This window comes from Pimephales promelas, chromosome 23, assembly GCF_988280905.1.
Source record: "Pimephales promelas chromosome 23, fPimPro1.hap1.1, whole genome shotgun sequence".
Classification (NCBI taxonomy): Eukaryota; Metazoa; Chordata; class Actinopteri; order Cypriniformes; family Leuciscidae; genus Pimephales; species Pimephales promelas.
Window position 1 is genome coordinate 2,164,247 of NC_142791.1, and position 16,273 is coordinate 2,180,519.

Here is a 16,273-nt window from a genome sequence, read left to right on the forward strand (position 1 = left end):
GCGAGGTATAGATGAAACGATGAGATCAACATGTGTACCGAGTTTCATATTATTACATGCAAGCGTGTTTGAGTTATGGACCGAGTGTTCGGACCCCGTTCCAGGGGGCGCTGACGAGCCCCCCTGCCACGCCCAGGTACCAGCTTCAGCCCGGCTCTGATGGCCGCGGGTTCTGACCCGTGTGCAAAGTTTCAAGAGTTTTCGAGCACGTTAAGGGCCCCAAAAGTGCCCAAAAGGTAGTAAAATAATAATTATTATAATAATAATAGAGAAGAAAAATAATCGCAAGGAAAACAATAGGGCCTTCGCCCTTTCAGGGCTTGGGCCCTAATAATAATCCTAAGGAAAACAATAGGGCCTTCGCCCTTTCAGGGCTTGGGCCCTAAATATAGCTGCGAGCAGCGATGGCGGGCCCAAGCCGGTGGCACCGCAACCCCGGTTCCTTTAGTTACCTAAAGGCACCGGGGTAGCGGTGCCGAAGGCTTTGGCCCTTTTATGATTAAATGTTAAAACGGCTTGCCATACTCTGTCATTTCAACTAGTCACAATTATGTTACAGATATCTTAAATGATAATACAAACTATCCAAGATGTAATTACGAATAGACAGAAAGACGTTGATGATATCTACAATGTTAATTCCGGACAGGCAAACTTAGCTTTTAAATGTTAAAAGGGCTTGCCATACAGGGACGTAGGCTCAGAGAGAGGCTCACCATATTCAAACCAAAATATCTGACTTCCTCTTGGTCCGAGCTAATGACTATGTATTAGAAAGTTGTCCGGCTTGAGGAGTACAATGTATATACCGATTTTTGTAACTGTAGATAAAACTAACAACCCCACTTTTGTCAAAAGGTGGCGCTATTTAGACCTTGCACTATGCCCGTTTCTGAAACTTTGCACATGTCTACTGGCTAATAAATGTGATGTATCTGTTGAGTTTCAAGCAATTTCAATTTCAATTTCAATTTGACTGTTGAAAAGAAGTGCGCCGATTAGATACTCAGGATCGGTATCGGCTCTGACACTGCCATCTTTGACGAGGCTGATTCAAATTCTATATTGTGCATATACTATTCTATGTTAGGCACAAAGGCACAAAAACTTTCTAAAGTACCATAAAGTTTTTGTGTACTGTATTATTAGTGTTCTGAAGCTATTATGTGATATAGAAATTAATATTTAAGTCATTAAATTCAAGAACACAAACTTTTCCCTCTCTGCGCCTGTCAGTCATTCTCCATTCAGCATTCAAACAGCACGTCACATTCGGTTACAGTCAATGATGAAACGATCTTCAAGATGATTGAATGTTAATCCTATTATACTGGATCTTTAAGATAAAGGTCTAAAGGTCTATATTTTCGAATGAAGAAACTTTTTCTTGCTGGACTTTATTGCTGTAACTTAATCGTGTTACTTTCTACCGGGTGTCGGACGCTGTCGGTTAGATCACAACACTAGAGTCAGAGCACTATAATTGTTCTTCACGCACACAGTAACTGAAATTTAAAACCTTTAAAAGAAAAGGCTCAATAAACTATTGCATAGATAGATAATGTATAATACACTGTTCATAAATATGTATTTCCTTTGTGCTTTGAACTTTTCAATACGGACTCACTGCGCTGTAACTTCATGTGGCTTCAAGCACATCATTCTCCGCTCGGGATGCACATAAGTGCTTTGTGCTGCACCGTATTGGAGCCGTAATATCATAATGCAGTGACGTAATGACAGATTATTAATTGCCTTTCAATTATATGTTGCTGCGTCATTAAACATCTGTCCTATGCATTTCAAACATTTATAGCAGCCATGGCTATATGTTTTTATGATTTTTGTTATCTTGTTTTTCATGAATGTATTTTTCAAAAAATAAGAGCAATGTGTATTATCTATTATTAATATGGTTTATAATAGCATTTTTGTCATAGATTATGACAAAGTAATCATATGATCCACCAGCGAGGAACCAGCAGAACAGAGTGAACATTCTTTCTGTTTAGTTCAATCCTACTTAATAGGAATTTATTTAAAATGCTCGCTCTACTCCACACCATTAATGTCTTGTGCGGACATCCGTATTTCGACTTTCGGTTGTAAGTAAGCGATTTAAAAGCTCCCAAGTCCCAGCAGAGTCACACGTTGATTAACCGGTGGGAATATACACAATAGGCCTACCTGATATTGAACACAAGAGGGCAGTATAGCACTACGTATGACTCAGATTATTATTTTTTTATGAATTTTACAACAATTCTGGCTGTTTTTGAACGTAAACATAATTCTTAAATGAAAAAAAGGAAAAATTGGGGACGTTATAATATTTGTATAATTTAATTTAGAAACAAATGATGTATAATTACATTTTTAGAAGATATGAGGTTTTTAGTGTTTACTTTTTTGACATTACTTTAATCTTTTGCCATAGTTGCACATGTCTACTGGCTAATAAATGTGATGTATCTGTTGAGTTTCAAGCAATTTCAAGCATGCTAAGAGTCCCAAAAGCATCAAAAAAGAATGTTAAAGTTTGTTTCGTTGCCACGGCAACAGTATCAAAGATATCAAAAATTCTTTCACAGGTCTACATCTGCCGTGTATTTACATTATACAGATGAAGTTTGAAGCAAATCGGTTAAAAATAAGAGAGTGATTTCAAAGCATTTTGAAAGTGACACACTTCCTGCTGCCAGTTGGTGGCGCTATAACTTTGACTCACAATAGTCACATCCATGTGATCGGTCTCTTACAGCGAAAACACTGCTGAAGTTTCATCAAGATCAGTTAATGTATGCTGAAGTTATAACAGACATCCTGTTTCATGTTTCTCGCCATAATTTCGTTTCCTCGCCACGGCCAAACCGTTCGAGATATCAAAAATCCCGTGGCACTTTTTCATCCTTAATGTCTTGACTTCACGCTGATCGAGTTTCGTCGAATTTGGTTCAGTGCTCTAGGAGCAATAATTTAAATTCCATTGCATGTGTTTTAAACACAACCCTAAATAGCCGTCTTCCTGTTGGGCTGGGGTAAAAAGTAAGAGTGTGAAGTAGGCTATATATGAAACGATGAGATCTATATGTGTACCAAGTTTCATATTATTACATGCAAGTGTGTTTGATTTATGGACCAAATTTTCAGACCAAGTTTATTGACCAAGTTAATCTGATTAATAAACTAATTATATAAAACTATTGTCAATTCACTACAATTAAACTAGTTATATGCCTTTACTTATAAAAAATAAAAATAAAAACTTATTTAAAAAATACCAGGCTTGAGAAATGTATTTTCTTTATGCAGGTCATACACACAGCAGTGAAATGGTTAAGCCCCCTCCCCCTGCACACACACACAGACAGCCAGCCAGCCAGCCAGCCAAAGACACATGTAGGCTCAGAGTGGCCATATTAAAACAAAAATATCTGACTTTCCGTGGGTCCTAGCTAATAAGTGTCAATTAGAAAGTTGTCCGGCTCGAGGAGTACAATATACATACCAATTTTTGTAACTCTAGTTAAAACTAACCACCCCACTTTTGTCAAAAGGTGGCGCTACTGAGCCCTCACCACGCCCGTTTCTGCAACTTTGCACATGTCTACTGGCTAATAAATGTGATGTGTCTGTCGAGTTTCATGCAATTTGAAGCATGCTAAGGGTCTCAAAAGCATCCTAAAAGCATCCTAAAAGAAGGGTAAAGTTTGATGCGTCGCCACGGCAACAGTTTCAAAGATATCAAGAATCCATTCACAGGTCTTCATCTGCCGTATGTTTCCATTATACATATGAAGTTTGAAGCAAATCGGGTAAAAATAAAAGGGTGATATCTAAGCATTTTGAAAGTGACACACTTCCTGCTGCCAGTTGGTGGCGCTATAACTTTGACTCACAATAGTCACATCCATGTGATCGTCCTCTTACAGCGAACACACTGCTGAAGTTTCATCAAGATCAGTTAATGTATGCTGAAGTTATAACACACTTCCTGTTTCACGTTTCTCGCCATGATTTCGTTTCCCCGCCACGGACAAACCGTTCGAGATATAAAAAATCCCCTCGCAAACTTTCATCCTCAATGTCTTGACTTCATGCTGACCGAGTTTCGTCGAATTTGGATCAAAGCTCTAGGAGGAGTATTTGACATTCCATTGCGATCGTTTTACAAACAAACCTCAATAGCCGACTTCCTGTTGGGCTGGGGTAAAAAGTAAGAGCGCGAGGTATAGATGAAACGATGAGATCAACATGTGTACCGAGTTTCATATTATTACATACAAGCGTGTTTGAGTTATGGACCAAGTGTTCGGACCCCGTTCCAGGGGGCGCTGACGAGCCGCCCTGCCACGCCCGTGTACCAGCTTCAGCCCGGCTCTGATGGCCGCGGGTTCTGACCCGTGTGCAAAGTTTCAAGAGTTTTCGAGCACGTTAAGGGCCCCAAAAGTGCCAAAAAGGTAGTAAAATAATAATAATTATAATAATAATAGTAAAGAAAAATAATCCTTAGGAAAACAATAGGGCCTTCGCCCTTTCAGGGCTTGGGCCCTAATAATAATAATAATCCTAAGGAAAACAATAGGGCCTTCGCCCTTTCAGGGCTTGGGCCCTAATAATGCAAGGTTATAATACAGAAATATAGCTGCGAGCAGCGATGAAGGGCCCAAGCCGGTGGCACCGCAACCCCGGTTCCTTAGTTACATAAAAGCACCAGGGTGGCCATGCCACTGGCTTTGGCCCTTCATCGCGGATCACAGCTATATATATATATATATATATATATATATATATATATACTATATATACTATATATATACATATATATATGAAGCCGGTGGCACCGCCACCCTGGTGCCTTTAGGTTTATTGTGCACGACATGCAAAATGTAACCCTGCTTTGACTGATGCAAGCTCTACAGCACAGTTTATAGTAAGAAAGAATATAGTAAGAAAGAAAAGTAAGCTGTTACTCTGAGATGGTTTGGGAAACAAACATTCATCATGTCGCATTGGTTTTAGTTACTTGTCCTCGAACAGAGCCCTAATCTGTTTATATTTCAGTTACACATTCTACATTGATTAAAAAAGAAAAATCAAATGTGTTTTTAATTCATACAGAAATAAAATATTTATAATTCAGCTGAGAATAAAGTTAGTTCAAATTTTAAGAAAAACAAATATATGATCTGAAATATAGCACATTCATTTTTAAATTCATTCAGGTTCAATTACCAAAAATACAATCTTAATTTAATTTAAAGCAAATAATAAATCTAAAATATATGGGTTATATGCATATTTTGTAAAAAAAGAAAAAAAAAGAAAGAAAGATATATATCCAAAAACACAAGGCCTTAAACTTTAACAAGGGTGCAACTCTTATCACTACAACAAACATAGTCACACACACAAGTCAAGTCACTTACATTTTATATGCAATATTGACTTTTTAGATGCAATATTGACTTTTTTCTGTTTCAGCAGAGAAAATAGTTAAACAAAGATCACAGCGACCCATCGCGCATCTCAAAGCAATGTGTTTTCTCATTACTGAATGATTCAGCATTTTGAATCCATGACTCGTTCATTAAGACGGTCATCTGGCGACACCTTATGGTGATTTAGGGTTATGTTTAAAAGTATCGTTCTTTACAGCGATTTTTAATTGACTCCTGTTAAACCAATCTCGTAATTTTTGTGTAACCGATCTCATTATTGTGTAACCGATTTAATTTGATCAGCCTTAGGGTAACAGCCCTATAGTGTCTTATTATTCTAAATTATTGAATTTATTGATCAAATTTACTAATGAAAAATGAAGCATACATTTATTAAGACTAGGCTGCCCTGCAGATATTAGGCTACAATATGCAGATTTAAATATACCATTTATCAAATAATCTGTTTATTTTTAGGTTACACATTACATTGTTTAAAAAATAAAAATCAAATGTGACCCGCTCTGGCGAAATGAGTCGGAAGTTGCAACCTTCCATTTTAAGATATGGGCCGATTATGTGTAAAAACCATGAAATAACAAAAAAAAAAAAAAAATTTTTTTTTTGCTAATTTCAAAGAACAGACATTCAAAAATAATCTCACAGGGTTTCGTAGTCGAGATAATTGAGTAAAGGTATTTAAATAACGATTAAAGTTGTCAAAGCTTTAAATTCGCTGAAATAAACATTGCTCTTCTCAACTCCCCTCGTCACCTCTGAGCATTTCCCGGGTATCCCCTGAAACGTTGAACTCACTGGAGGCTTCTAACCTAAACTGCGTGAGTATATTTATCTGCAAGAAGAATATAGCCTATGTAAGGCTGTAACGATCGCGACACTCAGATCCACGAACCTGTGTCGCGGTGTGAGAAGACAGAATCACGACACCGACACGTCCCTTCAACTCCCGAAGTTATCCTTCACGTCCAGACCCAATGCTAGCTACAACATCTTTAAATTACTATTAGTATTATTTGAAGTTAACATTATAAAATACGTAGACTTACACCACAAAACTTAAATTATTACTAATTTTTTTTTAAAATTGGGCAATTTCAGCATTATGGAGGAGATCCAATTCCCAGATAATTAAATATTTTAATAAATTGGCCTATGTGAACCACACTGCACAAACCAAAAGTAATACTCACCCGATGAAGAAGGGTTGACTCTCTCCAGAACATAAAATCTTTATTTTATTTTCCGTATTCGCATTTATGAGGAAAAACAATCCGAACGTGACCGTTCTCTGGAAGCAGCACTAAAACTTTCACATAGCTTAAACATGCAAGCACAAAGCCTTTCTTTAAAGTAAATTTCGTTTTAAAATAATTATCTTAATTTAAATCAATGTTTCATCAACCAATTACTAGGATTTAATAATAAGAAATAAATTGCAGACAATAGGCTAGGCCTAATCACGACGCGGAGACGCGCGGCACGTGAACTGAAGCTTGTCTCATGAACCGAAAGTCAGCGTATAAGGTAGGCTATCCTCACAGACATATATATTGAAATGTCTACTTTTAAACACAACCATTCAAAATGAAAGAAAACAGACTGCTCTCTGCTTATGTGGGCTAATCCGTATGAAAACTGAATTTCTCTCTGACTCCTCTTTAATCTTTCTGATTTTAGAACATTTTTGTAAAAGTGACTTTTTAATTATTTATTTCAAAAAAATTAAAAATAAGTTGAGTTTCAGCCTCGTTAAATTGCATTTATATATGTTAATCTATTTGGTCAAATTAAGCTATATAAAATAAATAGTTTATCCCTTAAAATGCTATGGATTTTGAAAGATATCAAAAAAAAAAAAAAAAAAAAACGGGCAAAAAAACTTTAAAAGCGATTTTCTTAGGTTTTCAATTGGAAAAAAAAGGGCAGACGACCAGAATTCAAATCTGTATATCGTTACAACCATTCAAGGTATGACCAAGGTATCATTTGAAAGCTTACAGTGTCCTCTTTCCATTAATATCAAAATCTCAATTTTTAAATTTGGGTCACTGTGACTAATTTTGCTGGATCAGGTCGGTCACAAATGTGTTTTTTATTGTAGTATTATTTTATACAGAAATACATTATAATTATATATAATATACAAAATATAACCGTGGGCGCGATTAAACAGTGTTACAATAAAACTCAACATTGTGTTTTTTAAAAATAAATTCAAATAATACAAATCCCGAAATTGCGCTAATTTTAAAATTAAACTAAAACTCATGGCTGCACAAGCATTCATAACTGTGCGCGCCAACAGCGAGGAACCAGCAGAACAGAGTGAACGTTCATTCTGTTTAGTTACTTAATATGAATTTATTTAAAATGCTTGCTCTACTCCACAACATTAATGTCTTGTGCGGATATCTGTATTTTGACTTTCGGTTTTAAGTAAGCGATTTAAAAGTTCCCGAGTCCCAGCGGAGTCACACGTTGATTAACCGGTGGGAATATACACAATAGGCCTACCTGATATTGAACACAAGAGGGCAGTATAGCACTACGTATGACTCAGATTATTTTTTCTTCTTCTGAATTTTAAAACCATTCTGGCTGTTTTTGAACGTAAACATAATTCTTAAATGAAAAAAGGGAAAAACTGGTTTAATTATAATATTTGTATAATTTAATTTAGAAACAAATCATGTATAATTACATTTTTAGAAGATATGAGGCTTTTAGTGTTTACTGTTTACTTTTTTGACATTACTTTAATCTTTTGCCAAAGTTGCACATGCCTACTGGCTAATAAATGTGATGTATCTGTTGAGCTATCTGTATCTATCTGTTTCAAGCAATTTCAAGCATGCTAAGAGTCCCAAAAGTATCAAAAAAGAATGTTAAAGTTTGATTTGTTGCCACAGCAACAGTATCAAAGATATCAAGAATCCATTCACAGGTCTACATCTGCTGTATTTTTACATTATACAGATGAAGTTTGAAGCAAATCGGTTAAAAATAAGAGGGTGATATCAAAGCATTTTGAAAGTGACACACTTCCTGCTGCCAGTTGGTGGCGCTATAACTTTGACTCACAATAGTCACATCCATGTAATCAGCCTCTTACAGTGAACACACTGCTGAAGTTTCATCAAGATCAGTTAATGTATGCTGAAGTTATAACACACTTCCTGTTTCACGTTTCTCGCCATAATTTTGTTTCCTCGCCACGGCCAAACCGTTCGAGATATCAAAAATCCCCTCGCAAACTTTCATCCTCAATGCCTTGACTTCATGCTGACCGAGTTTCGTGCCGTGTGTTTGAATTCTCTAGGAGGAGTATTGCACATTCCATTGCGAGCGTTTTACAAACAAACCTCAATAGCCGACTTCCTGTTTGGCTGGGGTAAAAAGTAAGAGCGTGAGGTATAGATGAAACGATGAGATCAACATGTGTACCGAGTTTCATATTATTACATGCAAGCGTGTTTGATTTATGGACCAAGTGTTCGGACCCCGTTCCAGGGGGCGCTGTCTAGCCCCCCTGCCACACCCAGGTACCATCTTCAGCCCGGCTCTGATGGCTGTGGGATCTGACCTGTGTGCAAAGTTTCAAGAGTTTTCAAACCCGTTAAGGGCCCCAAAAGCCGCTAAGAGTCTCAAAATCATAAAAAAAAAGAATTTTAAAGTTTGATGCGTTGCCACGGCAACAGTATCAAAGATATCAAGAATCCATTCACAGGTCTTCATCTGCTATGTATTTACATTATACAGATTAAGTTTGAAGCACATCGGGTAAAAATAAAAGGGTGAGTTCAAAGCATTTTGAAAGTGACACACTTCCTGCTGCCAGTTGGTGGCGCTATAACTCTGACTCACAATAGTCACATCCATGTGATCGTCCTCTTACAGCAAACATACTGCTGAAGTTTCATCAAGATCAGTTAATGTATGCTGAAGTTATAACACACTTCCTGTTTCACGTTTCTCGCCATAATTTCGTTTCCTCGCCATGGCCAAACCGTTCGAGATATCAAAAATCCCCTCGCAAACTTTCATCGTCAATGCCTTGACTTCATGCTGACCGAGTTTCGTGCCGTGAGTTTGAATTCTCTAGGAGTAGTACTTCAAATTCCATTGCGAGTGTTTTATGAACAACCCTAAATAACCGACTTCCTGTTGGGCTGGGGTAAAAAGTAATAGTATGAGGTATATATGAACGATGAGATCTATATGTGCACCGAGTTTCATATTATTACATGCAAGCGTGTTTGATTTATGGACCAAGTTTTCGGACCCCGTTCCAGGGGGCGCTGTCTAGCCCCCCTGCCACGCCCGGGTACCATCTTCAGCCCGGCCCTGATGGCCGCGGGTTCTGACCCGTGTGCTAAGTTTCAAGAGTTTTTGAGCATGTTAAGGGCCCCAAAAGTGCCCGAATAGTCGTATAAATAATAATAATAATAATAAATATAGCTGCGAGCAGCGATGGCGGGCCCAAGCCGGTGGCACCGCAACCCCGGTTCCTTTAGTTACCTAAAGGCACCCGGGTGGCGGTGCCGAAGGCTTTGGCCCTTTCATGATTAAATGTTAAAACGGCTTGCCATACTCTGTCATTTCGACTAGTCAAAATTATGTTACAGATATCTTAAATGATAATACAAACTATCCAAAATGTAATTACGACTAGACAGAAAGACGTTGTTGATATCTACAATGTTAATTCCGGATAGGCAAACTTAGCTTTTAAATGTTAAAAGGGCTTGCCATACAGGGACGTAGGCTCAGAGAGAGGCTCACCATATTCAAACCAAAATATCTGACTTCCTCTTGGTCCGAGCTAATGACTATGTAATAGAAAGTTGTCCGGCTTGAGGAGTACAATGTATATACCGATTTTTGTAACTGTAGATAAAACTAACAACCCCACTTTTGTCAAAAGGTGGCGCTATTTAGTCCTTGCACCATGCCCGTTTCTGAAACTTTGCACGTCTACTGGCTAATAAATGTGATGTATCTGTTGAGTTTCAAGCAATTTCAATTTCAATTTGACTGTTGAAAAGAAGTGCGCCGATTAGATACTCAGGATCGGTATCGGCTCTGACACTGCCATCTTTGACGAGGCTGATTCATATTGTGCATATACTATTCTATGTAAGGCACAAAGGCACAAAAACTTTCTAAAGTACCATAAAGTTTTTGTGTACTGTATTATAAGTGTTCTGAAGCTATTATGTGATATAGAAATTAATATTTAAGTCATTAAATTCAAGAACACGTAAACTTTTCCCTCTCTGCGCCTGTCAGTCATTCTCCATTCAGCATTCAAACAGCACGTCGCATTCGGTTACAGTCAATGATGAAACGATCTTCAAGATGATTCAATGTTAATCCTATTATACTGGGTCTTTAAGATAAAGGTCTAAAGGTCTATATTTTCGAATGAAGAAACTTTTTCTTGCTGGACTTTATTGCTGTAACTTAATCGTGTTACTTTCTACCGGGTGTCAGACGCTGTCGGTTAGATCACAACACTAGAGTCAGAGCACTATAATTGTTCTTCACGCACACAGTAACTGAAATTTAAAACCTTTAAAAGAAAAGGCTCAATAAACTATTGCATAGATAGATAATGTATAATACACTGTTCATAAATATGTATTTCCTTTGTGCTTTGAACTTTTCAATACGGACTCAATGCGCTGTAACTTCATGTGGCTTCAAGCACAACATTCTCCGCTCGGGATGCACATAAGTGCTTTGTGCTGCACCGTATTAGAGCCGTAATATCATAATGCAGTGACGTAATGACAGATTATTAATTGCCTTTCAATTATATGTTGCTGCGTCATTAAACATCTGTCCTATGCATTTCAAACATTTATAGCAGCCATGGCTTTATCTTTTTATGATTTTTGTTATCTTGTTTTTCATGAATGTATTTTTTAAAAATAAGAGCAATGTGTATTATCTATTATTAATATAGTTTATAATAGCATTTTTGTCATAGATTATGACAAAGTAATCATATGATCCACCAGCGAGGAACCAGCAGAACAGAGTGAACATTCTTTCTGTTTAGTTCAATCCTACTTAATAGGAATTTATTTAAAATGCTCGCTCTACTCCACACCATTAATGTCTTGTGCGGACATCCGTATTTTGACTTTCGGTTTTAAGTAAGCGATTTAAAAGCTCCCAAGTCCCAGCAGAGTCACACGTTGATTAACCGGTGGGAATATACACAATAGGCCTACCTGATATTGAACACAAGAGGGCAGTATAGCACTACGTATGACTCAGATTATTATTTTTTTCTGAATTTTACAACAATTCTGGCTGTTTTTGAACGTAAACATAATTCTTAAATGAAAAAAAGGAAAAATTGGGGACGTTATAATATTTGTATAATTTAATTTAGAAACAAATGATGTATAATTACATTTTTAGAAGATATGAGGCTTTTAGTGTTTACTTTTTTGACATTACTTTAATCTTTTGCCATAGTTGCACATGTCTACTGGCTAATAAATGTGATGTATCTGTTGAGTTTCAAGCAATTTCAAGCATGCTAAGAGTCCCAAAAGCATCAAAAAAGAATGTTAAAGTTTGTTTCGTTGCCACGGCAACAGTATCAAAGATATCAAAAATTCATTCACAGGTCTACATCTGCCGTGTATTTACATTATACAGATGAAGTTTGAAGCAAATCGGTTAAAAATAAGAGAGTGATTTCAAAGCATTTTGAAAGTGACACACTTCCTGCTGCCAGTTGGTGGCGCTATAACTTTGACTCACAATAGTCACATCCATGTGATCGGTCTCTTACAGCGAAAACACTGCTGAAGTTTCATCAAGATCAGTTAATGTATGCTGAAGTTATAACAGACATCCTGTTTCATGTTTCTCGCCATAATTTCGTTTCCTCGCCACGGCCAAACCGTTCGAGATATCAAAAATCCCGCGGCACTTTTTCATCCTTAATGTCTTGACTTCACGCTGATCGAGTTTCGTCGAATTTGGTTCAGTGCTCTAGGAGCAATAATTTAAATTCCATTGCATGTGTTTTAAACACAACCCTAAATAGCCAACTTCCTGTTGGGCTGGGGTAAAAAGTAAGAGTGTGAAGTAGGCTATATATGAAACGATGAGATCTATATGTGTACCAAGTTTCATATTATTACATGCAAGTGTGTTTGATTTATGGACCAAATTTTCAGACCAAGTTTATTGACCAAGTTAATCTGATTAATAAACTAATTATATAAAACTATTGTCAATTCACTACAATTAAACTAGTTATATGCCTTTACTTATAAAAAATAAAAATAAAAACTTATTTAAAAAATACCAGGCTTGAGAAATGTATTTTCTTTATGCAGGTCATACACACAGCAGTGAAATGGTTAAGCCCCCTCCCCCTGCACACACACACAGACAGCCAGCCAGCCAGCCAGCCAAAGACACATGTAGGCTCAGAGTGGCCATATTCAAACAAAAATATCTGACTTTCCGTGGGTCCTAGCTAATAAGTGTCAATTAGAAAGTTGTCCGGCTCGAGGAGTACAATATACATACCAATTTTTGTAACTCTAGTTAAAACTAACCACCCCACTTTTGTCAAAAGGTGGCGCTACTGAGCCCTCACCACGCCCGTTTCTGCAACTTTGCACATGTCTACTGGCTAATAAATGTGATGTGTCTGTCGAGTTTCATGCAATTTGAAGCATGCTAAGGGTCTCAAAAGCATCCTAAAAGCATCCTAAAAGAAGGGTAAAGTTTGATGCGTCGCCACGGCAACAGTTTCAAAGATATCAAGAATCCATTCACAGGTCTTCATCTGCCGTATGTTTCCATTATACATATGAAGTTTGAAGCAAATCGGGTAAAAATAAAAGGGTGATATCTAAGCATTTTGAAAGTGACACACTTCCTGCTGCCAGTTGGTGGCGCTATAACTTTGACTCACAATAGTCACATCCATGTGATCGTCCTCTTACAGCGAACACACTGCTGAAGTTTCATCAAGATCAGTTAATGTATGCTGAAGTTATAACACACTTCCTGTTTCACGTTTCTCGCCATGATTTCGTTTCCCCGCCACGGACAAACCGTTCGAGATATAAAAAATCCCCTCGCAAACTTTCATCCTCAATGTCTTGACTTCATGCTGACCGAGTTTCGTCGAATTTGGATCAAAGCTCTAGGAGGAGTATTTGACATTCCATTGCGATCGTTTTACAAACAAACCTCAATAGCCGACTTCCTGTTGGGCTGGGGTAAAAAGTAAGAGCGCGAGGTATAGATGAAACGATGAGATCAACATGTGTACCGAGTTTCATATTATTACATACAAGCGTGTTTGAGTTATGGACCAAGTGTTCGGACCCCGTTCCAGGGGGCGCTGACGAGCCGCCCTGCCACGCCCGGGTACCAGCTTCAGCCCGGCTCTGATGGCCGCGGGTTCTGACCCGTGTGCAAAGTTTCAAGAGTTTTCGAGCACGTTAAGGGCCCCAAAAGTGCCCAAAAGGTAGTAAAATAATAATAATTATAATAATAATAGTAAAGAAAAATAATCCTTAGGAAAACAATAGGGCCTTCGCCCTTTCAGGGCTTGGGCCCTAATAATAATAATAATAATCCTAAGGAAAACAATAGGGCCTTCGCCCTTTCAGGGCTTGGGCCCTAATAATAATAGTAAAGAAAAATAATCCTTAGGAAAACAATAGGGCCTTCGCCCTTTCAGGGCTTGGGCCCTAAAAATACCAGGCTTGAGAAATGTATTTTCTTTATGCAGGTCATACACACAGCAGTGAAATGGTTAAGCCCCCTCCCCCTGCACACACACACAGACAGCCAGCCAGCCAGCCAGCCAAAGACACAGAGACACAGAGACATGTAGGCTCAAAGTGGCCATATTCAAACAAAAATATCTGACTTTCCGTGGGTCCTAGCTAATAAGTGTCAATTAGAAAGTTGTCCGGCTCGAGGAGTACAATATACATACCAATTTTTGTAACTCTAGTTAAAACTAACCACCCCACTTTTGTCAAAAGGTGGCGCTACTGAGCCCTCACCACGCCCGTTTCTGCAACTTTGCACATGTCTACTGGCTAATAAATGTGATGTGTCTGTCGAGTTTCATGCAATTTGAAGCATGCTAAGGGTCTCAAAAGCATCCTAAAAGCATCCTAAAAGAAGGGTAAAGTTTGATGCATCGCCACGGCAACAGTTTCAAAGATATCAAGAATCCATTCACAGGTCTTCATCTGCCGTATGTTTACATTATACAGATGAAGTTTGAAGCAAATCGGGTAAAAATAAAAGGGTGATATCTAAGCATTTTGAAAGTGACACACTTCCTGCTGCCAGTTGGTGGCGCTATAACTTTGACTCACAATAGTCACATCCATGTGATCGTCCTCTTACAGCGAACACACTGCTGAAGTTTCATCAAGATCAGTTAATGTATGCTGAAGTTATAACACACTTCCTGTTTCACGTTTCTCGCCATGATTTCGTTTCCTCGCCACGGACAAACCGTTCGAGATATAAAAAATCCCCTCGCAAACTTTCATCCTCAATGTCTTGACTTCACGCTGACCGAGTTTCGTCGAATTTGGATCAAAGCTCTAGGAGGAGTATTTGACATTCCATTGCGATCGTTTTACAAACAAACCTCAATAGCCGACTTCCTGTTGGGCTGGGGTAAAAAGTAAGAGCGCGAGGTATAGATGAAACGATGAGATCAACATGTGTACCGAGTTTCATATTATTAAATACAAGCGTGTTTGAGTTATGGACCAAGTGTTCGGACCCCGTTCCAGGGGGCGCTGACGAGCCGCCCTGCCACGCCCGGGTACCAGCTTCAGCCCGGCTCTGATGGCCGCGGGTTCTGACCCGTGTGCAAAGTTTCAAGAGTTTTCGAGCACGTTAAGGGCCCCAAAAGTGCCCAAAAGGTAGTAAAATAATAATAATTATAATAATAATAGTAAAGAAAAATAATCCCAAGGAAAACAATAGGGCCTTCGCCCTTTCAGGGCTTGGGCCCTAATGAAGACTTATATTGGGCTGTATGAAAACTTCACATTGTGTGCTTGTGTGTGTGAAATTTTGAATAAGTGGTTATCTTTTTCACATGGGTTAGAAAAGTTATTTGAATATTCAATAAAATACATGAAATATGCTGGGTGGGGAAAAAATGAATGTGTTGACTAATGCTTCCTGAGTATTTAACATCCTATTGCTTCTCTAATATGGACTTCTTAATATTGTGGCATTGCATAATGTTCTATTTCGTCGCCATTTTTATCGCTGTGTAATAAGCGAGTGTTTAAATATAATAACAATCAAGAGAAAAATGGTTACAAAAGAAATAGATATAAAACAGACACAGATTAAATCTTGCTCTCATCATGGAGACACATTAACAGGTAAACAACTGAAAACAAGCATGAGAAGGAGAGATGCAAACCCCACCTACTTTCTTTGAAAAGACAATTTTCCAAAGTCTATGATGCAAGTATGGGTGGAACAACTTAAACTGCTGGAAACCCAAAGCGGTTATTCCACTGAGAGAAAAGCTCTGCCTGTTAAAAGAAGCCATACCTGTTAGTCAGTGGAGCTGATTTACAACAGATAAGTGAAACCACAGTATCACCAAAAGATATATATATATATATATATATATATATATATATATATATATATATATATATATATATATATATATATATATATATATATATATTACATTATGAAAAAAAAAATCTCTTAAAATAGGGTTAATGAATAAGCCCTTTTCTCAGTTTACTCCAAAATTAAGCCAT

General features: G+C 37.8%; 1 protein-coding gene across 2 annotated transcripts in view; it reads left to right on the forward strand.

Moving 5' to 3' along the window:
* The window catches only part of LOC120482413 (uncharacterized), a 50,829-nt gene that overhangs the window by 17,481 nt on the left and 17,075 nt on the right, over positions 1 to 16,273 (forward strand). The gene's annotated exons all lie outside the window — the stretch shown is intronic.